General features: G+C 46.8%; 1 protein-coding gene and 1 long non-coding RNA gene across 6 annotated transcripts in view; one reads left to right on the top strand and one right to left on the bottom strand.

Moving 5' to 3' along the window:
• Fgf1 (fibroblast growth factor 1) overlaps positions 1-13,171 on the bottom strand; it is a 97,059-nt gene that overhangs the window by 41,148 nt on the left and 42,740 nt on the right. The window lies entirely within an intron of this gene.
• LOC110340745 overlaps positions 1-13,171 on the top strand; it is an 80,166-nt gene that overhangs the window by 53,952 nt on the left and 13,043 nt on the right. The window lies entirely within an intron of this gene.

The raw sequence follows: 13,171 nt of genomic DNA, 5'->3' as shown, positions 1-13,171 counted from the left end.
TTGTATGAAGATGATGAACCTTGAGATATTATCTAAGTAGATAAGCCAGGTACAGAAAGACAAAGACCTCACTTATATGATGAATTTAAATACACCAAATCCATAGATTCACAGAGAGTAGTATTGCTTGCAGATAGGAAATGAAAATGAGAGGGTGTTGAGCACAAAGTCAGGATGAGTAAGTGGAGACCGGTTTGCAGTGTGGTGACAATAGTTAATAATGGTCTGTCCTTGGGACTGAGGATGTAGCTCATTTGGTAGAGTGCTTTCCAGCATGCACAAAGTCCTAGACTCTATTTCCAGGATCGTATAGAACACACCCATAGTCCTAGCCTTTGGGAGGTGGAGGCAGGAGGAATATGAGGGTAGCATCATCTTTAGCTGCATGAGACCCTGTCTTAGAAAAACTTTCACTTCGAGCCAGTTACCTCTCCTTTCAATTCCAGCACGAAGGAGATGAAGCAGGATGATGAACTCAGAGTCAGTCTGAGCTACATAGCAAAACCATATCTCAAAGGACAAAAAGATCCCAAAGTTTTCCAAAGAAAGACTAGAAAAAAATCAGGCAGTAATAGTGTATGTACCCTTGAGTGCTCACAACTGGTAGGTATGTTAATGAGATTGATGACAGGACTTACTTCACAGTCACACATGTGTCAACATAACCTCATTGTGTGCACTAAACATACACCTTTAAAGCCAATCATTCCTCAAAAATATGGAGTGAAAGATACATTTGTTGAAAGGAAAGAGGGCCGTAGGAATGGTGGGGGTGTGGCCATTCTATGTAACACATTTTTATGAAAAGGTATATATTGCCTCTTGTTTTCTCCTGAATCAATGCATGATAGCTTTCCCGATTCCTCAATTATTAACCCATGAGAGAAGTTAGATTAACAAAGTCAACCTGAAATTCTATTCATTTTCTAAAACCATTGACCCCCTCCTCACAAAGCATCTAGCTTACCAGAGTGAAGAGGTGAGACTGAATTTGACTATTATTCACTAATTGTCTCAACAAACACTTACTGGCTATGACTTATCACCGAGTATGAGGGTAAGTAAGAAAAGTTGGCTGTCGGCTCCCATTGCCACATGCTTTCATCCACACAGGGGATGAAATTCAGGGCCTCACACATAAGTTCTCTGCCAACTGAGCTACATACTAGCCTGGAATATCCCCTTTTCAGAAGTGAACACCTTGGAGCTGGAGAGATGGCTTGGAGGGGAAGAGCTCATGTTGCTCTTGCAAAGGACTGGCGTTTGTTTTCCAGCACGCACATTAGGTGTTTCCCAACAGCCTGTGACTCCAGCTCCAGGGGTCTGACACCCTTCTGAACTCCAACAGCACCTTCACTCACGTGTGCAGCCCCCAACATACATATAATAAAAAACTAAAATTAAAAAAGTGAACTCATGACTAAGACAATCTGAACTGGTGCCTGTCCCCCTGGCCCCTACGGAGCTGTGGGTAGCAGAAGAGGACACTGCATGAGTAGGTGGGGAGTGGGGGGGTTCTCTGAGGAATTGACATTGAAAGATGTGTAGGAATTTGCCGGGTGGGGTGAGGGATGTGTAGGAGGAAGCCACCTGTTCTAAGTCTGTCCTATTGGAGGAGAGATTGGGGAGCCTCGTCAACAAGAAGCTGTCACGTTTCCAAATATGTTCCCTCCCACAGTGGGCAGGGAGCTCGAAACAGCCTACCAGTTTCTGGAGCTGCAGGAATTAATACCACCTTTTTATAGGACGAAGGTTTCTGGGGCTTACATTACTCCCTTCTTGAACCTGTTCGGTCCCCAGCCAAGCCCCAAGTCTCTGTTTCCTTCTCTAGCATCCTGTGTGTGTTGGCTGTTGCTGTTTGTGGCAGTCTCCATGCCTTACCCTGCAGTTACAGTCGCTAGCATCTGTGCTTGCACCCCCACCCTGCCCCCTTCCCGTGAATCTGTGAATCTTCAGTCCTAAGGGGCAGGCATTGGTTCTTGGGCCCCCCTTTCACCCGCAGACATGGCTTTTGCCATGCTTAGTAGATGTTCCATGAATAGTCACAGACACTTTATGTTACATTGCTAGGATTTCCACGAAATTCTTTGGAGACACCTCTATTCCAAAAGGAGGTTTGATTGGAGAGAATTGAGAGGGCATTTGGGGGCCTAGAGACCTCATGTGGAAATGGCTCTTCCGGTGGAGAGTGCTGGCTTCTTCAAACTTTCCGGTAGAGGTTGGCATGGTTAAGAAATGAAAATTGTGGCGGCACAGAAAGGAGGGCCAATGGGGACCAACTACACTTCCTCCTGTTTTGGTCATGGTGATGGGAAACAGCCATGGGGACTGTGTCTCAACTTTCCTGTAAATCCAGGCCACAGAGGTCTGTGTTGCTCTGAGAAGTCTGATGGCTATCGGTGAGTTGTTTAGCTGGCTGGTTAGGGAGTGTTCATTGTTTATGTCTCCTGTGTCAGAATTTTTATTGTGGGGGGTTATTTCCTCTATAAGGAGAATGTGTTGTCCTGAATAATATATAAATAATCTAGGTAAGCTCTCTTTCTTTTTTCTAGTTGTTACCCCAGACTAGGATGTAACCCTTGGTCTAATGCTTGCTAAGAATTTGTTCCATTGCAGAACTCAATCCACAACCACTAAACATATCTCTAAGAGAAGAAACAGAAAGAGGGGGATGGGGGAGACGGGGACAGGGGAGAGGGGGAAGAGAGAGAGAGAGAGAGAGAGAGAGAGAGAGAGAGAGAGAGAGAGAGAGAGAGAGACTGTGCAGCTAAGGATGAGCTTGTACTTCTGATCTTGCTGCCATCACTTCTAATGCTGGGATTACAGGCAGATTTCGGCCATGTCAAATGTATAGTTTTGGGAATTGAACCCAGGGATTCATGTACACTAGGTAAGCACTCTACCAACTGTGCTATAGCATCGCTCACTATCCGTGGTCATCCTAGAAGTGAAAATAATTTAAAATAAGCATATATACCTAATCAAATCTAATTTATTTGGAGTATATCATATGTTTCATGAATGTTATCTCATGAATCATGTATAATACAGTACCACACCTGCAAAGTGCCATTCTTGGTTTTATAGATAAAAACGTAGGCTTTTGAGAAATTAGTAACCCCAAGGGAAAGGGTATTTTAGATAACCGAACTGCCTGTGAGTTTGCTTGCAAACAGAGTCTATAAAGAGAATTTCATGGAACTAAAAAGTAGAACAGAGGGTTTTGTTGGACATGATGAACTGTGAAAGCAGATCTACCTATTATTTAGCTGTTTACTTTGGAAATGAGACAAGAAAGAAGATGAAATAAGAAAAAGCAAATTCCTAGGCCCTGAGTATTCAGGTATCATCCTTGCACTTGGAGGATGAAACAAGAATATTGAGGGTATAAGAGCAGCCTGAACTATGGGACCCTGTCTCAAAAAAACTAAAACAAAGCAAAATGAGACCAAAGCAGAGTACAGCAGAAGCCTTCTTCTAGGAGTGAATAAGTGCATTGCCATTGGAGGAGGAGCCAGCTGGCCCTTGGCTTCCCAGTTCACCTCACCCAGTGGCTGTACTTGGCAGTGACCTTGCCTCAGGACAGGGAGTGGCCTGGTAGGAAAAGGGTGACCTGGGGACCAAGAAAGCAGGGAATGAACCAGGGTTTGGTTCTCTCTCAGCTCTAGCTTATTAACTGAGGCAAGTTCATTCTCCTTGATTCCTGGGCATGGGGGAGGTGGGCAGAAACCGAAGACCTGGTTGAATAGTTGTAGGCAGTATCTAGGTTAGAAAACTCACAGGTAAGCAATGTGAAGTGCTTGGCAATGCTCCACAAACACTTGACAGTCAAAGCCAGACTCCCAACACAAAGCAGATGTCTGAGTTCTAATACAAGGAGGGGACACACAGGCTCCTGAATTGGCAGGGATTTTGTCTTGATGACTTGAAAGAGGGACAAAAGGTAGGTGGCACATGGTATGCTAAGAATGGGCGGGGACAATAGCAGCTGAGTGGACCTGGCTTTGTACCTGCCAGAGCCATATCAGGTCTAAGAAGATCTGCTTATGGAAGCCCATGAAGGCCATTCTGAGCCCCTGTCTGGAAGAGCCCGTGCATGTGTACCGCACTCAAGGTTGTGAGCTGCCTTTGGCAAAGCGGTAGGGTCTGCTGGGCCATTGAAGGTGAAATGGGGTCAGAATAGAGATTCTACTCGGAGCTCAGCTCCAGAGACTGTGCTTCCATTTTGTGTCTCCGTAATATAACTGAATGCCACAGGTAGTGAGCTGTGTTCTTAATCTCTTCTTTCAGGCACTGCCTGCCAGCTAGGAACGTTAGTAGGTAATGAAAACGCTTCCTAAATATACTCCTTTCCCACAAACCATGTCCAGTTTCTTCTACTCATCTGAACAAAGTGCCAGTCCCTGACATGCCAATATCCACCCTGTGGACTTCCAAACTTGTGTATTAGCGCACAAGTCCTCCTTGAGGACAAAGATTAAATTAGGCAATAACAATTTGGATAATAAGAATTGTGATTTTAAAAGGCAATAGCAATGTATATGACTGAGAGGAAAGACTACAAATTGCATGTATACATATATTTACATACATGTGTGCACTATAGAATACATACACCCCTCAAAATATGACCATAGCCAGCACTGCGTGGTAAGAGTATAGGTCAGATACCTATAACCACTTGTTTTATTTGTTTAATACATATTTGTTTAATATGTATTTTTGTGTATGTTCCATATTTTCAGTACAGTTTATGTTTATATGAAACCTTTCGTATATAACCAGAGAAAAATTAATAACTAATTTAAACATACTGGATATGCTCCTTGCTAGTCCAGAAGTTAGTACCTCGACTTTGTGCTGAAAGTTCCTCTCCCAAGGTCCCTTCAGGAAAGCAGAGGTCCCCTTCCCCGTAAGTGAAACTTGAGATTTCTCAGTAGCTAACTTTGAGGCTCAAGCGGGAGGTGATTGCTCAGGAACCCTTGGTAGACATTAGCACGGAAGAGGGTCTTCTCAGATAGTCACTTGCCTTCACCTGACCCTCATTTCCTCATCCCTGTCAGCACGCAGCTGTGGTCAGCCAGGTCTGCACTTGTCCCCTGGCTCCACAGTGTGTCCGCCACAGACTCTCCGCCAAGTCCTTCAGGTGCAAACTAGCGGGGACCTTAAGGCAGTGAGACAGTGCATCACGGCTTGTGTTGGCACAGCCATGCAAGGTTGACTGTTCTCATGCCCATTGGCTTTTCCGCCTACCACACGGGGACCAATGTTCTGAGTTAGCTGCTTCTATAAACCCAAGCCATACAGCAAGAACTGTGCCCTCCAGAATGGCCCCAGGAGCACCGAAACACAAAGGAGGCTTAGAACACAGTTTCTGCTTACCTGCTGGCACCTGGCTGCCTTTCTGAAGAGACGGCAGAGCCTTCAGAGGTAGGAAGATGTCTCTGGCCAGGAATTCCTTAGGAGCCTGGCTGTGCCTGGTGCTTGCTTCCTTTTGTAAGTCAGTGCTCCCTTTAAGCGAGGCCTCTGGCCTGTGTGACTCAGAATGTCTTAGGTCATCCGAGCCAGCCTTCCCCTCCCCACCTTCCTACTTCTACCTGCTTCTCTGGACATTTGTCATCCCTCTTGACTGCCCAGCATCATCAACCCCACCTGTCTCCATCATTCTCTCCTACACACACACACACACACACACACACACACACACGTGCACACCCACATACACATACTCGCACAGACCCCACACAGGTCTTGTCTGAGTGAAAATTTCCTGCATTGCAACTCTGGCCACCATGCTTTCCTGGTGACTCTTGGAACAAACTCAGGCTTTACAAACTTCTCTCTCTCCAGCTTTAGTTTGGTTGTTTATAATTCAGAAGGCCAGCCCACTCTTCTTTGTCCTTTCTGTCTACCGTGGCATCCGGTCCTCTGGCTGCTGGTCCCCAAACCTCCCTGCGCTTCCAGATGATACGTTTTCCCTATTGATTGTGACATTTTACGATAACTGCCTGCTTATCCTCCCCAGACTGGTAGCTGTACAGCTTCTGGTAGGATCTCTAGCAGAGAACTAGAGTGCCTGGCCCATAGTAGGGCCTCAACAAATGCCACACAAATGAACAAGTAACACAGCCACAGTATACACAGGGAACTCAGGAAGCCAGCATTTCAGGTGAACAGCCAGCCAAGCCGCCAGATGTCACACACCCTGGCATCAGGCCTAGTCTGACTCCAAGGTATTCAGATTGCCTTCAAGCTCAGGCAGGCAAGCAGGCCCCACAGTGTTCTGAGGAGGGTGTGTGCCAGCCACATCTTGAAGGGAGTGAGTAACTACCCAGGCAGCGCTTAGCTTTAAATCATGGTTTGAAACTGTGGTCATCTCCTGAAGCTCCCTGCTTAAAATGGAAAGTGACATTACTCATGACAAAGGGCAGACAATAAAATAATCGCTTAGGTGGGGCCAGACACAATGGTGAGAGTGTTCCTGATGATAGCCGAGCTCTGACAGGTTCAGTCACACAAGGGCTTTGTATGCACTTCTGAATTAGCCCATCATTCAACACCTTACTCTCTGGGGTGTCAGGTGACATCTGTTCCTCAGCCGTGGCAGGCTCCATAGGAGGAATGTTCCTGAATCAGGACCAGAAGGTGGGAGAGTGAAGCTGGAACTCAATCTCAGCTCTAGTTCCTAGCTCGGTTAGCCTGAGTAAGTTACCAGCCACACCCCATCATCTGTGAAATGAGTGAAACAGCCATACCTACGCCAGGGTCACTGGAATAAGCTAATAAGAAAATCGGTGGAGCACTTCTACTCCGAAATCGGTTTGTGACTGACATACCTCGTTGGTGATGGCTGTCACTGTTGGCCTTGCGCTCCTGACGTCTTCCAACACCTTCCACGCCTACATTCTTTCCTTCCTTTGGTCACACTGCTTGCTCTGTAGAAGTCAGCGTCTATCTCCAGCGTCCTCCCGAGCTCAGGCCCTCCCTCCATGGCCACCATTCTTCAAGTGGCCTTTCATTTTGTAGAAGTCTGTCAGCTTGTATATCAAGACCCCACTATCTGATGCCTGGCTTGTCACTATTTCTTTCCATTTTCAGAATTCAGGACCCAGTACAGCATGTGTGATAGAATTTATGGGAATGGATCTGGTTTTCACAAGATCTCACGGGCAGAGTGGACACAAGAGCGTAAGGTCATCAGGGTTCAATGTTGGATTCCAGGACTGAGGCAGAATGCTGGTCCATGGAGGCAGAAAGCAGAGTGGGCCAGCATCTACTTCTGTGGAGCTTCTGTAAGAGCTTTAAACCACTACAAATGTAATATTTTCATTAGGAAAGAGCTTATCACCATCTTTATAAGAATGCTTTTGTCAGTGAATTCCTTGATTAGATTCATATTTTTCTTAAGAAGGATGCTGTTTGCCTACAGCAGGTTATGCACATGTCAAGATGTACATGTGTGTAACCCTTAACTTTGCACGGTATAGCTCCAGACACTGAACCAAGAGCATAGCTATCTTCAGGTCTTTTAGGGGTTGGGAGAGCTCCCGCCTTTGGTAGCTCTGACTGTGTTAGCTTGACAGCCATCTCAGAGCAATGCCTGCTCACTCATGGCTACTTTCTCAGCATATTGAATGTGCTAAGCACATTGCTGAGTAGCATGGACGATATTGTCAAAATAAAAGAAGAAAGTGGGTTTCTGCATTTTAGGGCTTTAACCACCATGGGCGATTAATATGCACAAGTAATTCTCATAGGGAAAAATGAGACAGATGTCAGAAACCATGCATCTAGGTGTTATTCTTGTTTCTTGAGACAGGGTCTCCCTGTGTACCCTACACTGGCGTGGAACTCTCAGCCCTCTCCCCTTAGCCTCCTGAATGCTGCTGTTAGAAGCATCTGCTACCATACTCCACCTGGCATCTAGGTTTCCTTTTGTTCCATGTGTGTTTGCTGAGGGTCTCACAATCCAGACTGGCCTCAAACTTTTTATATAATTGAGGCTGGCCTTGAACTCTTATCCTCCTGCCTTTACCTCCTGAATGCCAAGGTTACAGATGTGTTCTAGCAAACCTGGCTTGATGAGGTGCTGGGGATTGAACCCAGAGATTCATGTATGCTAGACAAGCACTTTACGGATCAGCCACCTCGCTGGCCTCTAGTTTTAATAGCAGTCCTCACAGGCACATGTCAGGCTGCTTATTTCAGGGGTGATTAGCTTGAGCTGGGGTGCAAACATGATTGGGGACTCAGGGCAGTGAGAGTGGCACTCATGCAAGGGTCAGTAAGAAAAGGCACCGGGGAACAAGAGAAAGAGGGAACTGTCCACTCTGAGGCATTTACGGGTCCATGGAGACCGCGATAAGGTGGAAAGATCATTTACAGCTAGATTTTACATCCCGCTGCCTGCTTGGCAGCTCAGCTTGGAAATGCACTAATTGTCTTTATGTGGCAGAACCGTTGCCTCTCCAAGCTCTTCTTGCCTAGTATTTCAAGCCTTAGTAAATGATCCCAGTGCTTCAATCCGAAACAGAGGGAATTTCATCTGTTCTCATCCAACTCATCAGCAAGTTCTACCTCCAAATGTGTCGCCATTCTGATTATTTACCTTCTCCACCACTGCTGCCATGCCCAGGCCACCTGGTCCCAGTGCTTGTGCTCCTGAATCAATGTTCTTGAGAAAGTTTATATCCCTTGCTTGCTCAAAATGTGCTTATGGAAGCTGGAGGTGTAGCTCTCACAGAATGCGTGCTTAGTGGGCCTGCGTAGCTCCTGAGCGCCCCCTGGCCCTGTCATTCTCCCCTCCCAGACTGCCCACACTGCAGCCTTCCCCGTCTTCCCAGATTGCTTTTAGACAATTGCCCCAAACGCTAATCCCTGAACCCTCGATACTCTCTGTCCCTTAGATCTTCCCTTGTTGATCCCTCACTGCTCAAAGGTCAGTTCTGATGTCATGATTATAGAAGGGTCTTCCTCCATTCTGAAGTTCCCAAGACGCCTCAGGTGACTCATAGTTGACTCATGAGCATATTCAATTTCAGAAGCTCTGGTCCAGCAGAAGGCAGAATTCCTGAAGGGTAAACATTATGAAGTTGGCGGGCTGAGCCTGCCCTGTCTGTAGGTCAGAGAAAAGGGGTGTCCCTCAGACAGAGGGAAGTGGTTCTGAGGTCACAGAGCAGTCAGGATGTAGTGAGCACCTTCTCCATGACAGTCTTGATGAAACACTGTCAAGCTAGCAAGACCATTTGTGCCCTATCCTCCTCTGGATTGTTGGTAACTTGGACACACTTGTCTCCTTGTGCCGCAACACCTGGCTCACTCACATTTACTCCAGTAATTGTCCTGGGCTCTCCCGAGTCTTATTGGAACATCAACCCATTTAGGCAGCTTCCTATACAGCAGCCACAAGCCCAGTGGACTCCGGGAGCCATGCTCTTCTGTTTGTTCTTTATACTCTGCTGCTTGAATATCTTTCAGTGTTTTTGGTTTCCCCCGAGCACAAACTTTGGTTGGATGGACTTCCCATTTCCCTACTTCATGTCAGGAGGAAGGACGCTTGCTCTGACCATCTCTGTCCAGCAGACAGGCAGGTTCTTCTCCTCCTGAGTCTTCCCAATTGTTTATGTGCTCCTCTTCATGCTTCCTTAAGATGGTTCCTTTGCATTTCCTCAACATGGAGCTGTTTGTGGCAGAGCTCTGTAGACGCATCATTTGTGTTTGCCTCTTCCAATGCTCACACACCTCTCCATTTTCTTTCCCTCTCTCATATTTAATTCAGAATCCGTACATGGCCAATAAATGATGATGATGGAGAGATACCTGCTTGTTTGTGACAGCCTGGGCTGGCTTTGAACTCTCAACCCTTCACTGCCACCTCCCAAGTGCTGAGATCATAGGCACGTGTCATCATACCTGGTACCCTATAGCTGTTCTTGCCTGAATTCTTGATAGTCAATATGTGGACATTTTATAAGTTGACACATACTTTTTTTTTCTTTTAGCTGTTAGACTCAATTTTTTAAAAAGATCACTTTCGGGTTCACAACAAAGCCAAGCGGAAAGTACAGCCAGCTATCTCCCTTAACCCCCCATAAAGCCTCTGTCACAGTCATCACCTTCTACTAGAGTGGCACGTTTGTTAAAATCCATGAGCCCATGCTGACAGCACGTTGCCACCCAGGTCCAGAGTTTACAAGGTGTTCAACTCTTGGCGTTGTACCTTCTAAAGGTTTAACTAACATAATGGCACTGTCTACTCCTACAGTGTCACACACCTGGTTTCCTACCTGAAAAAGTCTTTCTTTGTTCACAGGTTCATTCTCCGTCTTTTCTAACTGTGGGTGGCCATGAACGTCTTTCTATAGAGGTCAGACAGCCTGCAGCCTTTGGTCTGCAGATACTCTCGGTCGTGTGTCTTTAAGACACTTCCACACTTTCTTGTAGCTTGATAGCTCATGACTTTTTAGTGCTAAGCAGTGTTCTACCATGTGGATCCTTAGTTTCTTTTTCAACCCCTTTTCCAGGGCTGGCTGGCAGGGTCATTGGGAGCACAGGCAGAAAGAATCCACTGTAAGAGACATTACAGATACTTAGTGTGGGCTTGCTACCAGGTCTCCTCCGAGTGCCCCTCAGCACGTCATCCTTTCCAAGCCCACGACACAGGTGCTATCCACAGTCTTACTTTATAGATGAAGACTGAGGCCCAGGGGTTAAGTCATTGTTCAAGGCCCTGTATCCAGGAAGGTGTCTCCCTGAGACTTTAACCCAGACATTCTGACCTCAGATCTTAAGACAGACATATATTCCACAACAAGGACATGGTCAGAGAAATGTGTCACAAGTCTGCTTTGTCATACAAACAACATAGACGCTACTTGTACAAGCTAAGAGAGTTACAACATCCCCAGACTTTGTCATCTTCCGAGGCTACCCTTACGCAGCAGCCCATGCTCGTCCTTGTGGAGCTGAGGACTCTGTTTAATGTACACCCTCCCAAGATGTACACCCTCCCAAGGACGTAAGCATTGTCTTCATGCCATTTCCAGATGTAACCAACAACTAATGTCAGAATTTTTATATAGGGCTATTGGAATGCCTCTCTTTTCTAATGAGAAATTCAGAGCACCATGATGCTCAGAGATTACCAGTGCTTCTCTGATGCTCTGTGGAACTGGAGCTGTGAGCCTTGAGTGGAGAGGTTCAGCCTTGCTCTAGAGAGAGCAGTGATCAGTTACTAATCACTCAGCCAGTGGATCCCATCCATGGGCACAATGACCTCTGAGGAAGTAAGCAGATGTGCCCCTAGAGCCTGACAGTGCTCCCCAACACTCCTCACCATATTGCACGCCTGGCACCCTGACAGCAATGGGCCAGCCTGTACAACCCCAGGAGCCTGGATCTGTCTGTATTTGGATGGTGGCTATATGGGTGCTGCCTTTACTACGGACCTGCCATAGTATGTGCACTCCTGTGTGTGCGTACTCGTGCACGTGTACACACACACACACACACACACACACACACACGTTCACCCCAGCTCCAGTGGTGGGTGGTTCAGCCTGGGCAGATCTGCTCACTCCCTGTCCCCTCCACTTCCTTTTGCCCTGGATTTCCAGACAGAGAGTCAAAAATGGGTTCACATCAAATAAGGTTTGTTTTCCTTTAGTGTAATTTTCCATTTATAGCTGTCTTCTCTTGAAAGGCTCTGTCCTTCCTCTGTCTTTTTTCGTTTTCCTTTGGGGTATTCAGGATAAACTCTTGGACTCTTTCTTTCTTTCTTTTTTTTTAATCTTGTGGTCAGCTGGCTAACCAGTCATTCATTCAGAATGTCTCCAGAAAACCAGTGGTTACCTTTACAGACATTTACGCTAATTTCCACGGCTTCTGAGACCTCCTGGCCTGGTGCCCACAGACTCATGTGAACTGCTGGACAGAAACATTCAGCTAGCCTGGTAGGTCCTTCCCTGTAGGCTAAACCGGGCAACAGGGATAAGAATGGTGCTAACGGAGGAGACGGCTGGGATGGTAAGGCTCATCCATTCCCAGTTAGTGAGGCTACAGAGGAAGAAGCAAGCTCAGGGATGTGAAGGCCACTGTCAGCCACACCCATAGAGGGGTCGGTTGCTGACTTTGCTGGCCCTGTGTTTCAACCACACCAGCCTTCCTCTGGCCCCTTAGATGCTGCTGTAGTCTGAATGTGAAATATCTCCCTTAGGCTTATGTGCATAAACATCTAGTCCCCAGTGGGTGGCTCTGGTTTGAACGGTTAAGAAACCTTTAGGTGAAGTCTTGCAAGAGGAAGTGAGTCCTTTGGGGCCGGGCCGTGAGGTTTGTTGTCTGTTCCACCCTCTGTCGGCTTCCCGGCTACTGACAGAATGTAACCAGCTGCCTCACACTCCTGCTGCCACGAAAGTAAACCCTTGCTCCTGTCAGCTGTTGTTGTCGAGTATTTAGTCACAATGACAAGTAACTAATACAGTTATACCCCGTGGGTCCCTGCCACCTTTCCATTCCTCCAGTGCCCTGAACACTCTGACAGCTAATCCACCTGCTCTCCCCCACCCCAGTCAGGTGCCGCATTACAACCGCACAGCGCCACCTGCCCCCCCCCCAACAGCGCTGGTCCTAGGTTAAATTTCTACTTTTATTGGAGTGGTCTTCCAGTTAGCGCTGGCTGTCCCTCTAGACAATAACTCACGAAGTGCTCCCTTCTGTGGCAACCTCTCCTTGCGCTTACCCATGCGGTACTGAATCATTCTGCTCGCCATTTCTCATTCTCGGTCTGTGAATTTCCTGAGGGTGGTGTCCGGGCCTTTTCCTAACACTCAGCTCAATAAATATTTGGTGAGTTGGACAGAATGAACTGGGCTAATTGAACAATGTGACTTCAGAAAGTGCACCAGAAATGTTGGAACTTTTGACAAAGCAGCCTATAAAACATAGCCCTCTTCCAGATGTTTTGGAAAATGGAATGGTTTTTAGAAAGAATGGCAGCTTTCTTAAAAAGCCAGGTTAATGATGGTGAAGAGAGAGATAGCCCGCTGAGCTGTGGGCAGTAGTCTAGGACACACAGTTTTCTCCAAGAAGCATCAGTACTGTGGTTTCAAATCTAGAGGATCCCTGTCCTTCTGAGGTCCAACTGGAGTCTAGGGAAAGACTAGGCAGAGGTAAC

The sequence above is a fragment of the Mesocricetus auratus genome, unplaced genomic scaffold (genome assembly GCF_017639785.1).
Source record: "Mesocricetus auratus isolate SY011 unplaced genomic scaffold, BCM_Maur_2.0 Super-Scaffold_6730, whole genome shotgun sequence".
NCBI lineage: Eukaryota > Metazoa > Chordata > Mammalia > Rodentia > Cricetidae > Mesocricetus > Mesocricetus auratus.
This window is presented reverse-complemented; position numbering and strand designations above follow the sequence as displayed.